Source organism: Periplaneta americana, chromosome 10 (assembly GCF_040183065.1).
Source record: "Periplaneta americana isolate PAMFEO1 chromosome 10, P.americana_PAMFEO1_priV1, whole genome shotgun sequence".
Lineage (NCBI taxonomy): Eukaryota > Metazoa > Arthropoda > Insecta > Blattodea > Blattidae > Periplaneta > Periplaneta americana.
Window position 1 is genome coordinate 47,553,035 of NC_091126.1, and position 27,730 is coordinate 47,580,764.

Consider the following 27,730-nt stretch of genomic DNA (forward strand, 5'->3'; position numbering starts at 1 on the left):
GCTAATATATTACCAGATTGGAAGAGCCTTGCTATTTCAATTAGGCATAACGTAACCAAAACAGTAAACGATCCAACATGTCTGATACTATATTGTTTTGATGAAGAATCTGTAATTGATTCCGAAACTTTGGGCATATTTTCCATATATACAGAGTGAACCGTAAGTAATGACAATTTCAGGGGATTATTCTTAGAGTTATTTCAAACAAAAAAAGCTCAATACAATTTTTCTCGTTTTGCTTCCTTTCGGAGATAAATTTTTATATGAAACATTTCATAGAGTGTTTTGGAAAAGCAATTGAAGTGTTCAAAACCATAGTGGGCCAAGCGCCATTTACTAAAACCGTAGAAAACAAGGGTTAAAATGAAGTTATCTACAGTAATCTCAGACCTCGAGTGACATTTATTCGGACTATTTCGTGAATAAAATAAAAATGTAAATAATATATCCCTAAAATTCTCTCACAAAATGCTAATAATGTGTATTTGTGAATACTTAACCTATTCAGACATTGTGAAGTCGAAATAGATGAATAACGATTACTGCAATAAAGAAATTGAATGTTTTTCAGTAATGCCAGTTGGGAAAAGCGAAATACAGATTTAAAAATGTTATTTACATGCACTGTGCTTTTCTCTTGTTGTTATAACAGAAATACTTTTTCATTATCTGCTGAAACCATAATTTAATTTAAACATTTTATAATTTAATTACAAATAACCTGATTAATACATTAATTAAATGAACAATTGTTATGAAGGAGTGTCATTTTCTTTAGACATAATGGATATGGAATTAGGAGATGTAGATGTGGAAGTAGGATTTCGCATTTTATTTAGTACAATGAATTCATGCTCATCGATTTATGTGGAAACAGTTGGCGACACTGACTAAACAAAAGTACGACCATGCGATAAATTGATAGTGATAAATCGAGTTGCAGAAATTATCGCGATGTATGACTGTGATTGGTTGCAATTCAAAATTTCATTACACTTCATTGGCCGAAAATGGAATGACGTCATATAAACGAAATAGTCGCCATAATTCAATGGAAATATATAGCAAGTAATATAAAGTATACACATTAAAACTAAATGGTATGTCAATCTTCGTTAAACTATGGTATTCACTTAACTTTAACCCTTGCTTTCTCCGTTTTAATAAATGGTGCTTGGCCCACTGTGACTCTGATTTAATATCCAACATGCTTCGTCAGTTTAAGAAAGTAAAGTATTATGATAATAATTGATTGAAAGAATTTTAGTTTTGTCCTTTAAATATGCATAGGCTAAATTTGATAAGAACGAATGTAACTTTTCGTTCTGGAAAGAAATTTTACAAAGTTACATTTGTTTGGATCAAATTCCAGCACATTTAAAGGAAAAAATAATAATCTTTCAATCATTTATTATCATAATACTCTGCTGTCTTAAATTGCATGAGTACATTGGGAATTAAATCAATTGCTTTCCAAAAACATGTTATAAAATGTTTCATACAAAACAGCTTTTATCTCGAAGAGGGAGGAAAAACGAGCAAAATTTTGTATTAAACATTTTGTTCGAAATGTCTCAAAGAATAACACTATGAAATTAATACCATTACTCACTATTTATCCTGTATATTGTACAGTAAAAGCTAAACATTTTCTGTAATCACAACCATTGTGAAAGCTTAAAACTTAATAAAAAGTACTTGGTTCTCTTGCAGAAAGGGACAAAACACAGACTAAATTCCCCTTATTTCATTTCCCATCTGCAACTTTCTCCTGATTGTTAATAAGTATTCAAATTGTTTATCGTTGAATACAAAGAAATGCTTTTAGTTTACAAGTTGTAATTTCCAAACTTGCCTTAGCAAGTTGGATGTTACAGTTCCTGTGAGAGAAACTGTGAGATACAAGACGTAGAAACGATCATGACAACATATTTTTTTATTATTGCGAGTTTGTTTAATGGAGTAGAATAATGATCGTGACTCAACAATCATCTCTGAGTGAATGCACCGAAAGCCCTCGATTCACATGAATCCTTTTATGTCACAAGAGAGAAAGAAAAAAAAATGTACGTTGTTTGCACTGAAACCTCGGTTCGAAACGGAAGTATGCATATATTAGAGCCGTGCGAAATTGGGACTATAATGTCGGTAATACAAGAGTCGCAACAGTAGCGGCTTCGTCATGGCAGGTGGATGGATGCTTGCGAGTCGGTTTTTCAATCGTCTTTGTGAATAAAATGAGGGTTCTCAAGTAACAGTTTCCTCTTACGGAAACACTGACGTAAAGGTGTTACATAATGTCTAAGTAATAAACTTGGTCTCCTTTAATGAATAGTAGATGATGTTAAACCTTGTAATGCAGATGATTTGGGTATTAAAGAGAGGTGAGTATGCTCTACTGTTCCTGTTAGCCTTAACTGTATGGGAGGAAAGTTGTGTAGTATTTCTTATTGCAGATATTTAAGTATAATTCTTCTGCTCTGAAATTACTTATTTAATTCGTTTTAAAAATCATAGAGTTTTATCTTTCAGATATAGTGAGAGTCAAATAAGAACAGCTTCTGAACAGCAAATATTGCCATCTTGTCAGTGTTGCCAACTGTTACCAGATATTACACGATCCTACGTACTAAATGACTTATTTACTTACAGTATGTTGGAAGATTATTCTAAATAATTCAATAATTTGTAACATATTTTCGTAGGCAAACTATATGAGAAAGGGATCAACACGTCAAGTATTTTGTCTGGCAATACGAAATTCATTGGTTTGACTAAACAATTGACTCACGAGACCTAACCTAAAAATGTATTTTGTTGTTGTTATTGGGTTATTTTACGACGCTGTATCAACATCTAGGTTATTTGGCGTCTGAATGATATGAAGGTGATAATGCCGGTGAAATGTGTCCGGGGTCCAGCACCGAAAGTTACCCAGCATTTGCTCGTATTGGGTTGAGGGAAAACCCCGGAAAAAACCTCAACCAGGTAACTTGCCCCGACCGGGATTCGAACCCGGGCCACCTGGTTTCGCAGCCAGACGCGCTGACCGCTACTCCACAGGTGTGGACATGTATTTTGTTTGACCACATGAAATTATAAGTACTAACTCTGAAAACTTGCCTGACTATAGTCTTGAATTATAACCACAACGCAACACATAAAATAACTATTATGTATTAATATCAATACTGATATTAATTAATTATTAGTACGTTCAAATTTCATCAGCTTTCAGTAACAGGCTCAGAAATCTAGTACAATTTTAATATCATGGAACTCCAGTACCGACAAATATTGTCGATATTTGTATCAGCTGCCAACATACTAGTTACAAAATTACTACCATTTGTAGTATTTGTCAGTATCGAAATTCGAAACGAAGTTGGCAAAAGAAAATTCAACCTGCAAACTAGAAAATCACCACAATCCACTAGCATATGTAGTAATGGGGGAAAATGGTTAGCTTTCACACTTAGAGTATGAAGTAGGCTGACCCGAACTATACTTTAGGGAAACCGGATCTTGAAAAATAAGGAAAAAAATTTCAATTTTGGTTTTCTACTGCATTATATTATCTGACATTTCCTCTTTCGAGCTGTAAGGCCTAATGAAACGTATAGCTTATACTACTCACTTCTAAAGAGCTAAAAGCAATTGTATCAATCTGCCATTTGCAACTGCGATGTAAAACATTTTGAAACTCACGTTGAACAATAGCGAAAATTTTCATTTTTGATTTTCTTACTGCATTACTGTATATTCTCTGAAATTTCCTCTTTCGAGCTGTATGGCCTATATGAAACATATATTACTACTGACTTCTTAAGATCTAAAAACAATTGTATCAGTCTGCCATTTGCAGCTACGATGTACTGTACATTTCAAAACTCACGTTGAACAATAGCGAAATTTTAATTTTTGTTTTTTTTTTACTGCATTACATTCTTTGAAATGTCCTCTTCTCAACGGCATATAAAATATACACACTACACACTCCTGAAGAGCTAATTTTTTGTAACAATTCGCTATATGCAGCTGGGTTGTTCTAAACATTTTGAAGGCATTTTCCGTAAAAATGCACGCTTTCTAAGTTTCTAGCCGTCTACAGTAAATTACTCCAAACTTTCAGGGAACATTTATTATATCTTAGTTCATGACTTAACACAGACATTTTAAGTTAGGAGTTAGCTCTAAAAATGTAACAAAAATAGTATTCACATTCGCATTATATGAGAAAATTCATAACTTGCAAATTATTTTTTTTTCAAAAACCCCTGTTAAATTAACGCTAAAAGTGCCAAGAATAAATTATAAAAATGTCATTATTCTACTCTCAGTAGCTTCTGAGAAAAGGTGCATTAAAACCATTAATATAACATAGGTTAAGATAGGAATATCCGGGTTCTCTTCAGATAAATTACAACTGTAAGGCGCTTAAGTATAAAAATATTTGAGATTGAAAATATTTCTTAACGCACTCAAAAGCTTATTTATTTTCTACTTTATGTTAGACAACGTCTCAAATACTTTTGCAGTAAATCACGATGGAGATTTCACAAAAGTTGCTATGGGATTTAGTACTAGAAACGTCCAAGAACTTCTTGTTTGTTAAGATAACTGAGAATTATTGCAGCCTTCAATGGAGCTGGCATTGAAACCTGTCCTCAGTACTGTATATTCACACTCGTAATAAAGTTATGCTCGGGAAAAGTTAATCCACATAAATAAAAAAAAGTCGAGAAATAATTTAGAGCTGATTTTATAATGTATATGCCCTTTTATTTTCATATAAGAAAACCAATATTAAGAAAATAATTATCATTGCTCAAATAGAAATAAAATTTACCTCATTCATTGAGCTAAAAGAAGCGACACATGGAAATACGTTCTTTGCGTCGAGTTCTAAAAATTAACATTAATGTCCGAATACTGTCTTTGACTTAAATGTAAATCTTCGAACATAGGTATATTGTATTGTGCGAGATCGTGCGTATTTGCTTGGTTTCCGCACAAAATCAACCCGCGGTAAGTCTAAAATTCCACATTCAGTATTCCCAACCGAACACACACAACAATTTCCCTCTTCTTACCGCTTAAGTGACATATTGATTTTAGTGCTTTAGGCTTTTAACATATTATTTTTAGAGACGTTCAATATAGTATTAATTATAAATTGGAAACTTACCACTGCAATTTCACCTAAATTGCACTGTTAATTATTGCTTTTAAATATTTGCAAAAATTAAGTAGACTCTACAACTCCACTAAAGTTACTGCATTTCGTGATGCATGTAACATTAAGGAAGCCCTTTGTTTTAAGTTCGCATTTATAGACTGGGGGAAAAAAAAGACAGACGTATGTCACGGACTGCTGGAGTATAGTAAACACAGAAAACATTTTAAAGCAACAATGTTGAAGATAGATATTTTTGTTTTTTAAAATTGCCGTCATTGAACAGAAACCAAGATGGAGATTTCATTGCAACTAATTAGAAATTCCTCTTTCAAGTATGTAATAAACGATCTTCGCACAAAATAATGTACGATACACGAGCGGTATGTTTTCTTTCAATTTTCGGAAATTAAAAAAGCTCAACTACGTTTCGCTTTTTCAGACTTTTCCTCGAACATGAAAACTTCAACATACCGCTCTTGTAACGCATATTACTATTCTTTAAGTTAGAGTGTACATGAGGAAGCAAAGGGGAAAAGTATTTTTCGAAATAATAGGCCTGGTAATATATTAATGAATGAAAAGGCTTGAAGTGCTGAATAGATGCAAAGCTATAAGGTAACGGCATTTTTTTAAGCTATTCACATTCAGATGAAAAATTTCAACTTCAATTATGATGAACAAAATATCGATTTTTTTTCTAAACAACAGTCGGGAATGCATATTTTCAAAAATCATTAGACGAAGGTAATAGTCAATCTTACACGGAGGGACTGCGGTCATGTTAGAACATTTTCTGTTCATTGGTAGGTGATGCGTACATGAAATATGTTCATTGAGTCATATCAGTAAATTAATTTATTCTTCACGTAAAAGCATATACATTTTTCATGTTTCAGAGATAAATTCGTGTACACTATTACAGCATTAGAAAAAGAAACTGGCTATGATTACGTAAAAATATAAGCTGTCTTATACCGCTTCATTAAAATAGATACTATGACAAGCTTCTATATAGGCTTATATACTTGACAACCAGTCTAGTCTGGAGCATAAAGGGCGGCGCATTGTATTGATCTTATTATAACGTTCCGTAGACTAGTAACATTATTTACATTACTGATTTTACTGCACTCAAAATATGTAAAACATTAAATTAAGAAATCTATAATGTTGTATGAAATGAATAACAATAATTTTGATTGCTAGACTTCCCACGGTGAACTGCAACATTCATTAGTCTAAGTACTTAGGAATCGATTCCAGTGACAGCTATAAAGACTGGAAGCCTCTGGGTTTTATTCACGCACTGCTGAATATTGTCGTCACGGATCAAGTGTAATTCTTTTCAAACTTGTAATATTTGCATGTCGTACGAGACGAGTATTTTTAAACTACGAAGGTTTTTCGTCGTAGAATTTTCTCCACCGCAGTCAAGTGATGTGCTAGTGAATTTAATGTTTCCGACGTTTAGGGACATCTGAGTTACGTCATCCGTTAATATAAAATCTGTAAATTTTATCGATATTTATGATGCTTCATCTCCTTAGACGACATTTAAATTAAATATCACTTTATCGTAGGCACAAATTTTAAACAAAAAATGGGAATGAATCCGTTTGAGACCTGTCAACTCGTCTCGACGCCTTTGTGAGTGAATGCCAGACGATATAGATACCGGTTTACTATTTTAGGGTTTTGAGGTAAACTGTTGTAAGCACACGTTGTCAAGGACAGATACGCTGTTTGGTTGGATTTACGCAATCCAGATTGTTATGCTGCGGGTCACACGTTGCCCGCGGGCCTTACTTTCTCCATCCCTGTCTTAGAACAAAACAAGTTTGCAACTATATGAAGCAGAATAGAAGCAAGAAACTTCGCTAATGTTACACCTAGTACTAAGTTCTCTCGCGGTGAAGGGGTTTTCCCACTTCGAGGTCACTAACTCATTTAAGGGATAGGTTTTGTTTAGTCATTTCAGGGGTTGTTGTTAATAAATCTTCTTCCGAATCCTTCAGAAATATCTAATACACTGCAATTATATTGATAGTTAATAAACAATTAATTCTACCGCTGCGAAATTAATTATTTTTATATTATTTTATATCACACATATTTTAAGTATTATGTATGCAATGTGGTTGCATGCGTACACAATCAATATATTACGCAATGCCAGTGATAAATAAGTCTAAATTAAATTAAATTTTATGACCAACTTCATGTACCAACAAACTAGACAGAGGTTAGAATATATTTCGGATTTCGGAAGAAGAATTCGTAACAAACACCTGAAATAAGTTAAGAAAACCAATCAAGTACCTCAAGTCCGGCATCAGAAGAGTCTATTACTGAAATTAAGACACATTTAAGAGTGACAACATTGTTGTTATTTCAACAACCGGATAATTTTAGCTAGGGGGAGGGGCAGTCGTGTAAAAGAAACAGAGTGAGTTCAGGTTTTTCATGTGCTCGGCTATTAAGCGTGATGTTACATAAACGTTCACTCGACAAAAGAAGCGTCCACGATATTCTTTTCTGTATTTACTGTAATAACTTGAATAAAATATAGCCGTTGAAGCATTCGACACTTAATTACAAAATCATAGCTTCTAATTTTGAAATAGATTAGGGTAGCCCGCTTTCGAAGAGAAAAAAAAAACGATATCTGTGTGAAATGTAACAATTATTCATTTATTTTAAATGAGAGGAAAGGAAAAAGCTAGTATTTATGGTTCCCAGGGGCCCCGAGTTCAGTGTTGCTTATCACATAATAGTTGTAACATCTCCCCCCCACAATGTAACGGGCGGATGACCACACACTAGATTAAGTTGCACCAGTCACCAACACTCCTCCGGGGGCCCACAGTGGGTGTCGGGGGTCGTGTGCCCGATCCTAAAGCCTTAAAGAGAGGTTAGCAATAAGAAAATGTTAGTGCTGTAATAAAACTGTGTTGTGTACGTACTTGCTAGACCGCGAAGATCCCCGCCGCTCTCGCTGGGCTGGCCACCGATGGCTGAATGCTACCTGTAAATTCACCAACCGCCTTCTTCACCTGTCCACGTCAGGCGAACAGAGGGGGAAGCGGCTTCGCGCGAAGCACCTGCAGTGGAGAACAAAACCTGATGCCAACACATTCCCTCTCTGTAATCGCCTGCTCACCTGACTCCAAGCCGTAAGTCGATTCTAGTCAGACAGTCACTAGTCAGTCAGTCAGTCAGTTAGTCAGTTATCCAGCTGGCCGGCAGCAGCGCCAGCGATCAAACACATGGCAATGACGTCATCAGTGGTCATCGTGTTATGTAATTTTTGAGCAGAAATGTTTCTTATTTATTAATTACACCTGAATCGACTTGTCCTCAAAGCGACAGTATGAATATGGTGAGAGACAGCCTGTAGTAGGCTTGCAGCCAGTAGCGAGACATGCTTTCGACCAAACCCGGTACCCATCTAGCATCACGTCTTGTCCTGGGCTCCAAGGAATTATTTCGTCTTCCAAATTTTCATTATATCAAGAGTGAAGTACCCCAATTCACAAGAAGCCCATTTCCAAATATATTGAGGAGACCGGCGTAGCTCAGTCGGCTAAGGCGATGCCTGCCGATCCGAAGTTGCGCTCGGGCGCGGGTTCGATCCCCGCTTGGACTTATTACCTGGTTGGATTTTTTCAGAGGTTTTCCCCAACCGCAAGACGAATGTCAGCTAATCTGTGGCGAATCCTCGGCCTCATCTCGCCAAATACCATCTCGCGATCACCAATCCCATCGGCGCTAAATAACCTAGTCGTTAATACAGCGTAGATAAATAACCAAGTAAAATAAACACACAAATTTCATATCAATAGACAAAAAGTCTGATTGACTGTCTGTCTGTTTCCCTAGCTGCTTATTTATCTGTCTATTTATGTCTCCATCTGTCGATGTATCCGCTTGTTATATATACACTACTGTTTTCTGGCGGAACGCGCCGGTACAGCATTCCGGCGCCCTTTTGTTGTGTTTTTTTATTATGAAACGAGAGAAATGTGTTAATTAATTTTTCTTTGAACTCCGCTTAGGTCTAGAAACTCTTAATGTCGGGCGAAAAGGATGTTAAAAACGATATTGGATAGTAATAATCTCCCACTCTATTATAATATATCGTACACAGAGTTCCACCACCTTTTTCTTCAGAAGAAAAGCACTGCGTATACTGTATGTATATGTTTATACGTATGTAATGAAGGTGCTGTAAGGACGTAAGTAAACCTATGTTCTGTATGTACGCATCTATATATGTGCTACGTGTATGTACTCGTATGTGTGTACATTATTATTATTATTATCATTATTATTATTATTATTATTATTATTATTATTATTATTATATGTTTGTGTCCGTGTATTTGTCCTACGAGTGTGTGTGTGCACGCGCGCGTGTTAGTCCATTCTGTATGTAAATGTATAGACGTTTCTTTCAAATTAATGGACACACACGTATTTTGTCCATATTCATTATTGACGAGTAGTTCGTATCGCAGATATATTTACACCGAAGTAACTGTAATCAGTATGAACACCTTTATATAAGATGCATCAAAAAGAGATTGATTGGACAACACCATTAGCACAAACTATTTGCACGTTTCCTTACATAAGAAACAGTACTGAACAATAGCATACGCAGGATTTTTTCAAGGGATGGTAATTATTAAAATTGTTTACAGTTTATATTATGGGTATTTTAAAATGTCTATTATTATTATTATTATTATTATTACTATTATTATTATTACTATTATTATTATTACTATTATTATTATTACTATTATTATTATTACTATTATTATTATTACTATTATTATTATTATTATTATGTTCTAATAGAACATATTCATGAATATCCTTATAAAATCTATCAAACGTAATTTTTTTTTACAGAAATCCAATTTTTAACAATTTTTAACTTGTGTTTAATTTTGTATAATATCAAATGCTTGTGTCATTATTACACTTAGCTACATAATAATAATAATAATAATAATAATAATAATAATTATTATTATTATTATTTTTAATATTATTATTATTTTTAATATTATTATTATTTTTAATATTATTATTATTTTTAATATTATTATTATTATTATTATGTTCTAATAGAACATATTTATGAATGTCATAAAATCTATCAAACGTAATTTTTTTACAGAAATCCAATTTTTAACAAATTTTAACTTGTGTTTAATTTTCTATAATATCAAATGCTTGTGTCGTTATTACATTTAGCTACATACTTATTATTATTATTATTATTATTATTATTATTATTATTATTATGTTCTAATAGAACATATTTATGAATATCCTTATAAAATCTATCAAACGTAATTTTTTTTTACAGAAATCCAATTTTTAACAAATTTTAACTTGTGTTTAATTTTCTATAATATTAAATGCTTGTGTCGTTATTACACTTAGCTACATTATTATTATTATTATTATTATTATTATTATTATTATTATTATTATTATTATGTTCTAATAGAACATATTTATGAATATCCTTATAAAACCTATCAAACGTATTTTTTTTACGGAAATCCAATTTTTAACAAATTTAACTTGTGTTTAATTTTGTATAATATCAAATGCTTGTGTCGTTATTACACTTAGCTACATAATAATAATAATAATAATAATAATAATAATAATAATAATAATAATAGTAATAATAATAATAATTATAATAATAATAATAATAATAATAATTATTATTATTATTATTATTATTATTATTATTATTATGTTCTAATAGAACATATTTATGAATATCCTTATAAAATCTATCAAACGTAATTTTTTTACAGAAATCCAATTTTTAACAAATTTTAACTTGTGTTTAATTTTGTATAATATCAAATGCTTGTGTCATTATTACACTTAGCTACATAATAATTACATACAGAGTGAACCGTAAGTAATGTCATAAATTTCAGGGGTTATTCTTTAAGATATTCAAGACGAATAAGTTTAATACAATTTCTTCCTTTTCGAAATAAAAATTGTTTTAGGTCTATATGAAATATTTCATAGCGTGTTTTAGGAAAGCCGTTGATTTATTTCCCAATATGCTTAGTCAATTAAAGACAGCACTGTATTATGATAATAAAACATTGAAAGAATTTTAGTTTTGTTCTTTAAATGTGCAGAAATTTAATCCGAAGGAATGTAGCCTTTCGTTCTGCAAATAAATTTTACAAAGTTACATTTGTTCGGATGATCAAATTTCTGCACATTTAAAGGACAGAACCAAAATTCTTTCAATAATTTATTATCATAATAATATATTGCTCTCTTAAATTGACTGAGCTTATTGGGAATTTAATCAATGGCTTTTCCAAAACATTCTATGAAATGTTTCATATAAAACAATTTTTATCTCGAAAAGGAAGCAAAAGCGAGGGAAATTGTATTAAACTCTTTTGTTTGAAATATCTCAAACAATAACCCCCTGAAATTAATGGCATTAATTACTGTACACCCTATATATATATAGTCAACAGTTACTTGCATGTGGTAGGTAAGACACTTTACATAACAGAGATATCCACGGAAACAGTAAAATATATATATATATATATATATATATATATATATATATATATATATATAATTTCTTTAACTTCAAGAGGAGTATTCAAACCCGGGACTCTCCCTTGCTTACGCCCTGGTCCTGAGTAATGCGGAATAGAATAATCGTCTGTACAAATGTTTGAATCAGAGAATAAATGACATCTACAAAAAATGCATCATATTAGAAAATTATTTCAGAGAACATTTTTGATCTTAAAGGGCTGTATGTAGGCCTACATTGGTCGCTCGCGAGGAGTCAGTTGAACCGTTCAGATAATAGGACGAAAAGTGGCACATATACAGCGGCTTTTTTTTTTTCATAAATATTTTCACGCATCACTTACTAATATAACAGAAACAATTTATTGTACTGTAATTTGGCAGGCGTCCTCCCCACTGGAATTTACATATTTTCAAAAGTCCGTAAAATGCTTATTCATTTTACTGTTGGAGCAGCTGGACGAATCCTATTTCCGTGACATGTATTGTAGTATTCCGGATTGTTTAAACAAACTCACCATTCAAATGTGCAGAGAAAGAAAAAGAGCAAGTAGAGTGTATCTGGGTATGATGCAAATTTAATATAATTATTTTTCATAAATTGTTAAAAAGGCTTTATCTGAAATAGAAACATAATGGTGCTAAAATTCAATAGCCATCAGATTATTTTTTCGTGATCTTAGATTGACAGATGTTAGGCATCCCTAGCATTTACAGGAATATATTTATAGACGAGAAATTAATTTATATTTGTAGAATTATAATTTTCGTTGCGGATTACTTTAAAGTATAACAGCGAATAGGCATGGGTAACTCGAAAAGTGCCATTGTTAAGAGACATTTTCTCTTCTGTTGCAAGAGCATTTGTTAAATGTTTGTGAAGAAGTGAAAGAACATATCAGAATTCGGAATAGAATAGGATGGATTTGTTAGTGATTTTGTATAATAAGCTATTAATACAGTGTATCCCAAATTGATGTATACACTTTTTGAAATAATATTTTACAGCAAAGAAATGAGATAGAAGTACGATTTTTTCAGTTTGTGATTCAGAAGACATTGGAAACATGGAAACATGTCCATCTCTTTATAAACAAACATGGCGGTGGAATTATCGTTCGATGAACGTAAGTGGATACTGAAATGTTATTGGAAAATGGAGAATGTTGTTGCGGTTCAACGATGTTTGAGGGTTGAATTTGGAATACAACCACCAACAAGATTAACTATCACAAGAATCCGATACAAGTTTGAAGTCGACGGAACGGTGAAAAATGTGTTGAAAGGACGGTGCGGAAGAAAGAGAAGTTCCGCCGATAACGAGGGTGTTGATGCAGTCATGCAGGCTTTTGCACAATCCCCAAAGTCAATGAGGCAATGTTCTCGTGACATTGATATCAGCAAATTCAGTGTTCATCGAATTTTGCGAGCTCAAATTCTTCAATCCTGTCCGTTTTTGCTGTCACTTTGTTCTTCACAATAATGCTTGCATAGTATTTAATATATGAATATCAATAGGATTAATTTCGACACAAGCAATATAGTTATAGTATACATATAGGCCCCTATACTGCAGGTACATTATTTCTTCAAGTGCAGCAGGCAGACAGAACTTCGCATGAAACTTTATTAACGCAATGTGTTTATAAATCCTACTGTCTAGTTATTAATTATTTTTGGTTAGTAAGAATAAAAAATAATTGGCAGTTTATTACATTGTTATGTGTTATTAAGGGTCCGGATGTGTCATTTCTAGCTATAAACTTATTCGTCTGCTTCCTTCAGGTGCCACTGATATGGCGTCGCGCGCAGTGTTCTATTTCACCGGTCCTGAATGGTCCGCGCATTTACTGATGTAGGGCTTATCCTGGTCAACCTGTAACTATTAAAGATGATTAATGAAATTATGCTAATGAAGGCGAAATGAGAAGTAAAACGCCTAAGATTACCCAGTAATTATGCTTCAAGTGGTGAGGGAAAACCTCGGAAAAAATCCCAACCAGGTAGCTTGTCCCAACCAGAATTTGAACCCTGGCCCGTTCGTTTCACGATCAGGCAGGGTAACCATTACTCCACAGCGGTGGATACCTTTGCATGTTTAAAGACAAAACAACTTTCCCCGCTATTCTGTTTCAGTGCGCTGAAATTATAAGAAAGTTAGAGCTGCAAGAAACGTACTGTATGTAAACAATTGACTTTGGGACGCAGCGGTAATGTAACTTTTAATATTTATGGCTGTGATTATAGTGTTTTGGTGCTTTAATACTTGCAAAAGTGTCCTAAGTACGGTCTGATTTTATTTTTTTTTTGTCTTTGTTGAAGTAGTTTTTGTGGCTTCTTACCTTTTAAAACATTTACTCGTATTTAAACTTTTAATTATCTTCTAATTAATGTGTTGTTCAATATGTATTTGCAGAGCTGCTTTATATTAATTGATTTCTCACATACCCGTGACAGCTGCTTCAGATTTTACGATTACTGTAAATCATTAACCTCTTTTACGAGCCTCACCTCCAAGAAATGCTAAGGCCTTTTATTAACTGCCGGACAACATATCCATAAGGTAATTGGCCCGAAAATAGATGGCTACTTTTATCACCTCTGTATTAGGTTCTCGCCGCTTGCACAGGCATGGAACACTGCAGCTTTATGAAGTGAGTGGTACGATTTGGCTAGGTAATTTAAATCTCGAATCTCAGCTACGAACTTCCTTGGCATCAACCTCCTCGGTTTGAAGGTCGAGGAGTGTTTGTACGGAAGTTTTGCCGCAATAAACAGAAAGGAAATCGATCGCGTTGCGTTTATAATAAAATATTAAAATCGTTGTTTTAGACAGCCATTCCTAAAAAGGAAATTTTTTAAAGCTAAGGAAATGTTTAAAATGGATTGTTATATGGTAACGTGCGAAAAGTACTTTCAACACTAGTGTAAAAACGTATTTTAACGCTGACTTTTAATTCTTTGCGCCGATTGTCAATCGCTTCCCACCAGATGTCACATGGGATCAATCACAACCGTTCAATAAAGCAGTTCAAACAAAGGAAGGACTATGCAAATCTGGCTTTCAGATAGTAGCTCCCTATAAAGCAGGTTTGAATAATTTCAAGGAAAAATTGTTTCGGGGCCGGGTATCGATCCCGGGATGCTTCGCTTAGCGCATGAATGCTCTTCAGACTGAGCTACCCAGGAACTATACACGACACCGTCATAATTTTTTCCTTTATATCCACACAACTAAAATGGGCTGACAAGACGCCAGAACCCATTTGAGTTGTGTGGATATAAAGGAAGAATTATGACGGTGTCGTGTATAGTTCCTGGGTAGCTCAGTCTGAAGAGCATTCATGCGCTAAGCGAAGCATCCCGGGATCGATACCCGGCCCCGGAACAATTTTTTCTTGAAATTATTCAAAGGCAGGACTACTTCTGAAAAGACTGTTTTTGTTAAGAAACCTGCAGAAATTAGTACATTGTTTCAACAACTATTTTTATCAATAAGTATACGAAACAATTAAGAACTAAAAGCAATTAAAACTAGTAGGCAGCCGGATGCGAACAAGGCTCCTAGTTTAACGCTCTACCACTGATATAAAACTAGGGCTACTGTTTTTAATGTGATAAACATAGGTAGGAAGTTCGTACCAAAACAGTAGATTTCAGTTGATTACAGCAATGCGAACAGGGTCTTTAGTTTAACGCTCTACCACTGATATGAAACAACTACTGCTTTTAATGTGATAAACTTAGGTAGGAAGTTCATACCAAAAGAGTAGATTTCAGTTGAGTACAGGAGTATAGATTTCACCCGCGCCTCGCCATGCTCCCGCTCGCTGCAGACGATACGCGGTTCACATAAACGACGCATAGTATCATTCTGTGGAGCTGTGTACAGTCGTGAACAGTTTGAAGATTATTGTTAATTTATATTAATAGTTTATGTTTTGAAGAAAGTGAGCTATTCTGTTATTATTGTATTATTTACGTAATGTTGATATTATGAATGATTCCAAAAAATATCATCTGTTATTAAATAATTATGCGAACAGGATTATATAACACGTTTATTTTTCTCCCGGATTATTCTTCGATAAATTTTGGTTGAAAGAGAAGTTTATTTACCATCCGTCAATACTTGTAGGTTTTGGTGCTACTATGCATTCGGTTGCGTTACAGTCCAAGTTCATTCAACATTAGAATTACGATACGAATTTCCTAGCTGGCATTAGAATAGAAATGAAAAATTTGCTTGAACAATTATGAGTTTAATATTAAGTGCCACATACGAGATACATTATTAGATTCACAACGTTGTTGGTCACCTGATGATAGTAAGAAATACTGTATCATATTTAAGATTTGCTCCAGTAACGTCTTGTAACGTAGAACGAATATTTTCAGAGCACAAATATTTTTTTCTGAACATAAAAGAAGCATTTCTTTTGATAAAACGAAAATGTTCATTGTTATTTGTTGTAATAAGGCTTGAATCATAATTGTATAATTTGTATGTTATTTTTATATGTATGGGTAAATTATTTTAGAATGGGACTTAAGAAGTTTATAATTACAGATAACTTTTTTTTATATTATTTCTTCATTCTTCTATTGTTCTAAGGCCGTGGACGATTGGAGCACAAGTTTGGTTAGCACTCGGCTGTACATGTTTGTCGTTCTGGTTAATTGACGTTGAGAGCTGCGCTACTACCTTTCATTCGGTAGAGATATAATCCAAGCTCACAGAACTTAACAGTTTCGGTACCAACTTCCTAGCTCTGATAATAAATTAATATTGACAATTAATATTCTGATAATAAAGTTTCACTGTTATGAGGCAGAGTACAGCAGTGGAGAAATCGGGGATGAATTGTATCTATCAGCACGGATCAACGGATATCTTAAAGAAAAATAGTGTGGGCAACAACATATGTCAAAAATTAAATTATTTTGTTCACAGGTTCGCTCCAGTCGGCTTGCGGCCTCGTTTCACAAACATCCTTCCACACAGAACATAATGTCTTTTTTAGCACTTGCATCTTAAATAACTAGTATGTATTTTGGAAATATCGGACCTTCATTTTTTCGGTATACGTGACAAGCAGGGCAAGGGATTTGGAACACTATAAGGTATTCGAAATAAATAATTAATCCATTTGTTTTTTTTAAGAACATGTTACTAATATTTATCGTGTGAAAAATAAGAACACTTATAAAAAAATAAATCGTTACTATATTAAAAACTCTTCTCAAAATACCACATAGATAATTAAGAATTAGGAAAAATTACAATTGTTTTTTTAAACCTCTTAATATAGTTTTTTGTTGGTTTCCCAAAATGTACGTCAATTGATTGATGCCCTTCAAAATAAATAAATAAACAAACAATAAAGAAGAGAGAGATACATAGGCCTATTCTTTCTCGACATCTCAAATGTTACAATATTACACATTAAATATTAACAAACATAAACCTTATAATCTTTGTGTGACTTTTTATAGCACACAGTGAAAATGATTTTCAAAATTTCCATTGAGAACGACACTCTGTTACATGGTAGAAAAAACTTAGGTTTTGACATGGAAAAAACTGCGTTCCACGTTGGCTTTCACAGTTGCAGCATACAGTACTTCAAATTAGGCACGTCACTTAAATGGACATCTTCAATGACGTCATTAGTATGTGTGTTCGATAACACATTTGAAATTTCACTAAGTGTGCTATATCCACTGTGTTGATGTGATTATGTCTCTAAGTTCGATCGAGTACTAGAATGCGATTCCAGAACGTCGACCGACATATTTTGAGACGATCTTTGTCGCGCCTATAATTTTATTTCTATACCTACTACACGACAAATTCAAATGAAGTATAGGGTGATTGATAGACGAAAAATCAATGTGTCAACCGTAACCTTGAGTCGGAGCGGGTACAAGCCAAGTTGCAAGTCTGTGCATGTCCGCGTTGGCTCGTAGCAGTGTTCGAGTGGCTGGAGGTACTGCGTCAGTAGAGAAATTTGGCCTGTATAGCAAAGAGCTGTGATTAAATATCTGCAAAACAAGGGAATGTCTCTATCTCAAATTCACCAATATATTGCAGACACCTTGAGAAAATCTACTGTATCTTATGATACGCCTATAGTAGAAAGGTGGTGTCGAATGTTTAAATGTCAGAGAACATCGTATCAAGATGAATATGGTGGCGGCTCTTCGAGAACTGTCACAACACCAGAAAACTTCAATAAATTGCATGATTTAATGCTGCAAGATCGACGAGTCACCATCAGCTATAAAGTAGAGAAAACGGGCTTCTCTTACCACAGTGCGCATGATATTCTGATAAACGAATTGGGCATGAAAAAATAAATGCAAGGTGGATGCCTCGGGGCGTTTTTGTTGCACACTCTTTCGTAATCTTCGTAACACATCCGAAATGTGGAGAAATGGGAACTGGTTGCTTCACCACGACAATGCTCCAGCCCACACAGCTCTGACGGTCGGAGAGTTTTTGACAAACAACAGCATGGTACTTGTGCCTCATCCACCCTACTCACCCGATCTGGCTCCGTAGAACTTTTTTTTGTTTCCACGGATGAAGAAATGTCTGAAAGGAAAGCGATTCAGTGATGTGGATGATGTCAAAGAAAACACCCTGTTTCTCCTGGCGGAACGAACTCTTTTATGGACAATGCCATTCACATCAAAAAAACAAATCAACATTGTTTTCACATTGGATCGCACTTGACGTGCTTTCTTGGGTCGTAGTGAATTTGGAGTTTTCCACTGGCTCGACGCTTGCTTTGATTCTGGATCGTACCCATAGCACCAAGACTCATCCCCAGTCACAATTCTTTTAAGAAATTTTGGATCGTTCTGCACTTCATTCTTCAAGTCGCGGCAAACTCTCACGCGGTTTTCTCTTTGGTCATCTGTGAGCAAGCGAGGAACAAATTTTGAAGACACCCGTCTCATGTGCAAATCTTCGGTTAAAATTCGCTGGACCGTGCTCCATGACAGGGTCGTTTGCTCAGAAACTTCGTCAATGGTCTTTCGACGATCTTCATAATTTGCACGTTTGATTTTGGCAATGTTTTTGTCATTTCTTCCTGTCGAAGGACGCCCGGGGCATGGCATGTCTTCAGTTGACATGTTGCCAGTTTGAAACGGAAAACCACTCGTAGACCTGTGATTTCCCCAAAGCATCATCATTAAAGGCTTGCCGAAGCATCCCAACGGTCGCGGCTGCAGTTTTCCCTAACAGAAAACAAAATTTTACAAACACTGTTTGTTCCTTGTGGTCGGCCATCTCACTAATCGCCAAACGGTTGAAACAGGAACGCAAACAACACAGCACCACAAACAAACTACTTAACTCAGACTGACTCCAGCTCACTAACGGTCGGGGGAGACCCAAAAATAACACCACCTGAGAGCACAACTCGTAATTACAAAGCATGCGCGCGCAACAGTTCGATTCCGGTTACTTTTGGGTCCACCCTCGCATTTGAAATTTAAAAAAATGTAGCAATGTTAATCTTAATAATAAACTTCCATTTTCTCGTATATTCCAATGTTTCATAAGGGAATTATGCCATACTTTTTTTTTCTTCACATGGCTTATTTTATTCATACACTGTGGAAGTCAGAAAACCATAACTCCAGCAGTGTTTATTTCAAATTGTAGCGTAAGATAATGTAAAAATTTAGGTTTTTGAAGTATTTAATTGATAAAGAATGTAATTTTACACAATATTAATAGGTAAATGTATAATATTCAAAGTTAATAAGACATGATAAGTTGTTTTTCCACTCTCCTGTAAAATTTGGTTTATTGGAATTAGGGAGTTTTTGATTTCCCTGACTCACTTTATGTTTTTGGACTATGATTATTAAAAAAAAAAAAATTAAATTGTTCCTGTAGATTCAACCGTTGTGGCTCATGGATAGCGCTTGCGCTTTCTAACCAAATGGTCCTTGTCTTCATTCTCGGCGTGGGCAGTGATGTGTCTCCATTGTGTTTGTTTCTTGTCTTGTACTCGTCCTGTGACGTCTCTGCGTCGCGTCTAGTGTTTGTTCTCAGATAGTTCAAAATATCTAGATGATAATGTAGCGACTCGTGAAAAAAAAATCTTCGTATGTGTAGCATTTCTTCGCATTAACGTTTTTGATAGTTCTGTATACACAATAAATGATGCGTTGACAGTCCTTTCTTTTCTGTCGTCTGAGTGCTTCAACCTCATACTGGCTAATGGAATAGACTTGTCACATTGTAATGGATACTGTCGATGAAAGACCTCGGCTAGAAATATCTACGTCGGTCTGCTTTATGTGGTGTTTTTGTAATTACCTGTAACTGTGTGATTAAGTAAATCATTTTATTGGAAATAAGGATTGCATGACAATGTTCGAACAATCCTTCTATGAATCAATCCGTACATAATCTTCCCAGTATTGCGTAATTATATTAAAACTTAAGTTTCAGGATTTTAATTGGGCCAGTACTTTAACTTAGGTAAAGATTAATCTTTTGGTCTTACAGAATTATCTATGGTGGTTACCATTTGTTATTAATGGAGAAAAATTCTCTCCGTCGCCGAGGATCAAACCCGGAACCCCCAGTTCTATGCACTGGGTGCACTAATCACTGAGATACGCCGAATTTCAACCCACCGCATCGGATCGAATCTTTCTCCTTTGGTTCTTTACCTTTAGTGGCCTTAGTGCGTAGAACTGGGAGTCCCGGTTCAATCCTCGACGCCGGAGCTAATTTTTCTCCATTAATAACAAATGGCTATACTTTAACCCTGGGATGAAGGTTTTTTGAACTTGGTTAATTAACGACGTTGTATCAACTACGAGGTTATTTACCGTCGATGGGAATGGTGATAACGAGATGGTATTTGGCGAGATTGGGCCGAGGATTCGTTATAGATTACCTGACATTTGACTTACGGTTGGGGAGAACCTAGGAAAAAACCCAACCGGGTAATCAACCCAAGCGGGAATCGAACTATTAATCAGACAACTGTTATGTTTAAAGTGATACTTTTGAAGTAGGCTAAATGTGTGTAAGGCCCTGTAGAGTTAATATAATAATATAAATAGGGAACTTGCTTGATAGTGTCACATGTTTATAAATATTTTTAGTTCGTTTAATTAACGGTAAATCTCTTTTAAAACCAAGAATGATTAAAATTGTGTTACCAAAATCTGTCTTTCACGATGTTAGTTAAATATTCTCTTTCGTTTCTCGTTATTTTGTGATTATGATATAGTTTGTGTCGAGAAAATCATTTTAGAATATGTAATTTTCATAATCATGACGTAAGATGGAATAGAGTGCGGCGTTGCCATTTTGACTGAAGCAAGAGACCCTACGAGTAACAGAATGCCAGGAAAGGTCGTTAAATATCACACTCTGCACGCTGACGTCAAAAGCGGACCGTTGATCTGTGCTACCCTTAATACCCATTGTTAAGATTCCTTTTACAGTAATTTCACTGATAACCAACATTTTCTCTTTAAATTTGCGGATATAGATTTTACGAATAATTTCTTCTCACGGGAAGCAGAAACATGAATCTCGGATAAATCTTGGTAAATTAAAGCCAATATTAAACACAAGCGAAAATATGTCAAATATTTTGTCAATTTACCGTATGATCAAGTATTTATCTTACTGGCGAATGTCTAGTTTTGGTTTGTGAACTTCACAAGAGTGAACGAAATTTTAGTCTTAATTATGGAGACTATTACACTTTTACTGCGTCATACTACTTTTGACCAATAAAACTGTACGAAACGACGTATTTGAAATAATCATGGATGCTTATCCTACAATTTTATCACCTCCCTAGCATTTGTTTGTTTTTATCACCTCCCCAGCATTTATTTCTTTGATTGTCAACATTGTACTTTCAATAATTGTACCTTTTAAAATGATTCTTGTTTATTTTTTCATCCTTAATTAAAACTTGCCTTCTTGACTATTATTCGTCCATAGAGTTTAATGGAGATTATATAGTTGGCACAACTGGTAACAAGAGAACAGCTCATTATAACACCTAGCCATCTAGCGGAATATTTGTAATGATGAGATGGTACAATAATACATTTTCAAGATAGTTTAGTATTTCAGTAAATCAATTAATATTTTTTGTATTAGAGTACTTTATTTCTACTAATCTTTATATAATTTCTTTTAATCGTGTAATAGTGAACTAAATCCCACTCGAGTTTTGATTTTCTAATGATAAATCAAAACCTCTAGTGAGATTACTATAGATAATTACTAGAGATGAACAAAACTAACTGTCGCCCTAGCTCGCTGCGTTCGTTGCATTTGTCTTTCGAGTCTCGTCTCGTCATTCTCGTGCACTTCGAGTCTCGCTCATCATTCTCGAAATAGCATTTGGTCGACTTGGAAAGATTTTGTAACTTTGAATAACATAAATCATTGAGATAAATAACATTATAAATGTTTAAATGAGACAGAAAGACAAAACAGAACAGTATCTTAGTTATCAAAATGTTCTGATTCTATGATATTACCTATGGTTATATAAATAGAAAAAAAATTCTCAAATAAATTTGGATTTCTAAGAAACATAAAACATAACGTTAATAAGTATATTTTCACTTGATATTGCACACTTGATCTCAAACATATGAAAAGAGAATAAGGGCCTAGTAATTAAATAAAGACTAGGGAACGGGTTATTTTACACTGAAAAGTAAAGATGATGTTTCAAATAGGCTACTTGAATGTTTATACATATATAACAGTTGCCAAAGTAGATAGAAGTTCAGTCAGGTATAAACAACTGTGACGATTCAAGGCTGCTTGACGTTCGGGACTTCGGGAGTGATCAATCTCGACGTCTCGAAACACTCACAAGCAGTCTTTACGTCAATGACGCGACGTATACAACATTGTCGTGCGGGTTTTCGGCTTTACGGGCGCTGCTTGTCTTGCTTTCTCGATCGTTGTTCATCTCTAATAATTACATATTTTTCCTCAACTCTTTTGCTGTGTTTAAGTGGACGTATACGTGAACGAATTGGAAGATTCATTACAAATGTGCTGATATATAAGCTAGAAAAAACACAAATATTTGCAGCCATACTTTGATATAATTAAATCGTTTTATTGGATTTTTTATGAATATTTTGAGGTGCGAGTTATAAATTTAGGTTCACAGTTATTTTTCTTCACTGACCATTACATAATATTTGAAAATATTCTTAAATTTATTTAAATCGCACGACTAAAAAACGACGTTTTCTTTTCAGTGAGTTATTTAACAACGCTATATCAACTACTAGGTTATTTAGCTTCGACGGAATTTGTGATGGCGAGGTGATATTTGGTAAGACGAGGCAGAGGATACGCTGTAGATTATCTAACATTTGTATTACGGTTGAGGAAAACCTCGAAAAAAAAACTCATCTAGGTAATCAGCACAACCGGAAACCCAACTCACGCCAGAGGACTACCCCGAAATTGGCAGGCAAGCGCCTCTGCCGACTGAGCTACACCGATGGCTACGAAGTATGTTAGGAAGCTGAAATATTTTAGACTCTCAGAATTCAACTACGTTAAAAATTAACTAAGCCTATTATCATGGTATTAACGTAAGCATTTCAAGTATTTCTATATAAATTATGAATTTAATTATAGTGATTTTATAGTTGTATGGAACCTCTTTTATTATAGCTCATACAGAAAGGCTAGTATAATATTATAATTTGAAGATTATCCTATTAAGAATTGGTAGTAAAAAATCAAGATATTTTCATATTCTTTTTAGATGTGTAAACTCATAATCTTAAGTATATGTGAATTTTGAAATATTTGTTCACATAGTACATAATAGTGAGTAAAGAAAGGCTGTACACCAATAAGTTACATTTCACTCCTTAAAATATTCCAAAATAATTCATTATATCACTCCATAAATTACGTAAAATTAAGACTGCAACTTCCGTTGCATCTACTGCTTAAATATTACCAGATTTATAGTGATTTTTGTATGCGGTCTTATAGAGACCCACTCAAGTTAATTTAACGTTTTCGGCTTCTACGTTAAATGAGGCGTAGTTTATATTGTTCTTACTCGAGTACATACAAGTTTCAATATATTTTAGTTTTAAGTCATATTTAAATCAAGAAATGAAATGAGAGCGCATTTTATTAATTTTTTTTTTTTTTTTTTGGATTTTTAATGCTAAAAGTATTTAAATTCCGCATGAGACGGTAAGGTAGTATTGAAAACTTACTGTTCAGAGAATTTTATGTTTCAGATCCCTTTACAAAACGTTTGCTAAATGAGGTTCTTGCAGACTAGTTACAATAGTTGACAGTGGGTGCGGTCTTTCTGATGTTTGTGAGCGTTTTTTTTACGTTTTTTCTTAGAGAATTGCTGAAGTACAAAAAGTGGTGGAAAGGGGTTGAGAAATTACTTTCGTGGTAATTGCGTGTTATTTCGCGCAGGTTATGTGCGTGCCATCACGTGGAAGTCTTCCGGAGTATACGCATTTTCGTCAACTGCGCATCCAAGGTCATACTTTAACCACTGCGGAATGGTTTTCTATGCGTCACACCATTCTGTTGGATCGTAGGTGTGTATGCTTTGAGTCTAGAAATAAAGAATGTAACATAATATTGTATGAGTATGAATTCGTCCTTTGTTATGTAGCGGTTACCATGCTAGCTGTTGGATTTCAGTTTTGCTTGTTCAAATCCGTTTAAGTGCGATAAAATCCTCGATATGACTTTTCTCCAAGTAAGCTGGGAGGACAGCAAGGTAGAATAATTCTAATTATTGCCGTTTATGAAAGAAACCTGTTCGTCATAGAGGGTTCCAGGGAAATTTTGTAGGCCATTTATAGTCCACGTCGAAATACAAATGTAGCAAAACTTTTCGATCGCACTGGCCCAATATGCGAGAGTTCATTCCAATCGCCACTTCTAGTCCATACTATACCGTTAACTTACGAGTGCAATATTGAGTAACATTCCTAAAGGTAAGTAAGTTCTCTTTTCTCGATATTTTAGAGAAATTACTCAATTTCATATGAATAAATATTTCTTACTGTGCCCAATCACGAATACTTGCTCACAATGAGAGTAGTTTTTTCGATAGGAGTAACTAATAGGTTATTATAGTGCACATATACTTAGCTATACGTTTTGAGAAAACTGCAAAAAAACATTGGATGTACCTACGTTCTAATCTTTCTAGAATTGATTTTTCATATGAATTGCTATATTTATAAATATTTTAAAGAAACTTTTAATTATGTTTGAGTGCGCCAGGTTGTCCTTAATTTCGAGGGCATGTGTTGTTTCTCAAATACCCGAAATGATTTCAGTAAATTTATAGTTGTTTGTATTTATTTTGTACTAGCCATACCCGTGCGCTGCGCTGCACCTTTTAGAAATAAATATAAAGTAATTACATAATTAAAATAGGACACTTGATCCAAGGAACATTCGTATTTGATAGAAGAATAAATCGTTTAATACGTTACTTAATTTAAATTGTATTTAAAAAATTAAAATGCGATCATTTTGATCCAGAGACGACTCATTTGGTGCAATGACAATTCCTTTAAAATGTTTATTTTATTGTTATTACATGCAACCATAGTTTAATGAAGATTGACATATCTTTTAGTTTTAATGTGTATATATGTTTCCATTGAATTATGGACTAATAACTTAATTTTAACCCTTGTTTTCTACGTCTTCAGTAAATGGCGCTTGGCCCACTATGGTTCTGAACCCTTCAAATAACTTAAATAGTGATACGTGATATGTAATTATATTTCTTTCTTTCGAAAATGTAAGAATTCACGATCTCCTATGTACCATTGCCATGGAATGAATAAATGTGTTTTTTCTTTCTACTCAAAAATTTTATATTCTGCACATAGGAGTTACTGCAGGAATAACAACACAATAATCTGAGACGGCGGAGAAAATGTATTGTTTTGTTATCTTAAAAGTCTTGTATATTCTTAAATATCAGTCCTATCAAAATTCTGCATAGAATAAAAATGTACAGAATAGCCTACCACGTTTCCTGTGCATAAGAAGCTATTTTAATCTTACCAGTCCTCGATTCACTCAGAAATTACTGTAATAACATTATAGCATTATGTCCATCTAGAGAAACTACACTTTCCAATGGTGAAATAATAATTAATTATACAAATCGGTTAATTTAGATTCCGATATTACTTCATACAAACACAGAAACATTATCTGTAGGCTGTGCTTCATAGCTTTCGATTGTTGTTGTCCAAGGCCCTTTATAGACTGTAATTTGTTTTTAATTTCATTACACCGCCTTAGATGGCAGTTATTTTAATTTTAAAACTCATTTATCTCATTAAATACCAGTCCTACCAAACTTTTTCAAAGAATAAAACTTATCGGAAATCATTTTTAAAGAAACTTTTGTTACGTAATATTTTTCATAAAAAATAATAATAATAATAAGCGAGACATTTCGATTTATTTAATTCAGGCCCCCTTATAACCCCCTTTAAATAACGTATTTTGAATGGCATATAGCCTAAAATTTAAGTTACAAGAAACTTAATTTATATTCCAATTTTCATCGCAATCCGTTTAGCCATTATCGCGTGAAAAGGTAACAAACATCCAGACAGACAGACAGAAAGACAGACAGATATACTTACTTACTGACTTTTAAGGAACCCGGAGGTTCATTGCCGCCCTCACATAAGCCCGCCATTGGTCCCTATCCTGAGCAAGATTAATCCAGTCTCTACCATCATATCCCAACTCCCTCAAATCCATTTTAATTTTATCTTCCCATCTACGTCTCGGCCTCCCCAAAAGTCTTTTCCCCTTTGGCCTCCCAACTAACACTCTATATGCATTTCTGGATTCGTCCATACGTGCTACATGCCCTGCCCATCCCAAACGTCTGGATTTAATGTTCCTAATTATGTCAGGTGAAGAATACAATGCGTGCAGCTCTGCGTTGTGTAACTTTCTCTATTCTCCTGTAACTTCATCCCTTTTAGCCCCAAATATTTTCCTAAGCACCTTATTCTCAAACACCCTTAACCTATGTTCCTCTCTCAAAGTGAGAGTCCAAGTTTCACAGCCATACAGAACAACCGGTAATATAACTGTTTTATAAATTCTAACTTTCAGACTTTTTGACAGCAACCTAGTTGACAAAAGCTTCTCAACCGAATAATAACAGGCATTTCCCATATTTATTCTGTGTTTAATTTCCTCCCGAGTGTCATTTATATTTGTTACTGTTGCTCCAAGATATTTGAATTTTTCCACCTCTTCGAAGTAAAAATCTCCAACGTTTATTGTTCCATTTCGTACGATATTCTGATCACGAGACATAATCATATACTTAGTCTTTTCGGGATTTACTTCCAATCCTATCTCTTTACTTCCTTCTAGTAGAATTTCCGCGTTTTCCCTAATAGTTTGTGGATTTTCTGCTAACATATTCACGTCATCCCATAGACAAGAAGCTGATGTAACCCTTCAATTCCAAACCCTCTGTGTTATCCTGAACTTTGCTAATGTCATATTCTAGAGCGAAGTTAAAAAGTAAAGGTGAATGTGCATCTCCCTGCTTTAGCCCGCAGTGAATTGGAAAAGCATCAGATAGAAACTGTCCATACGGACTCTGCTGTAAGTTTCACTAAGACACATTTTAATTAATCGAACTAGTTTCCTGGGAATATCAAATTCAATAAGAATATTATATAAAACTTCTCTCTTAACCAAGTCATACACCTTTTTGAAATCTACGAATAACTGATGTACTGTACCCTTATACTCCCATTTTTTCTCCAATATCTGTCGAATACAAAAAATCTGATCAATAGTCGATCTATTACGCCTGAAACCACACTGATGATCCCCAATAATTTCAT

At 34.2% G+C, this 27,730-nt stretch overlaps 1 long non-coding RNA gene across 1 annotated transcript in view; it reads right to left on the minus strand.

Annotated features, from left to right (window-relative positions):
* The window catches only part of LOC138707280 (uncharacterized), a 218,033-nt gene extending 209,841 nt beyond the window's left edge, over window positions 1-8,192 (minus strand). Inside the window, exon 1 of the long non-coding RNA XR_011334148.1 lies at window positions 8,146-8,192. This is a non-coding gene — a long non-coding RNA (uncharacterized lncRNA). The remainder of the gene's footprint in view (window positions 1-8,145) is intronic.
* Between the last annotated feature and the right edge of the window lie 19,538 nt (window positions 8,193-27,730).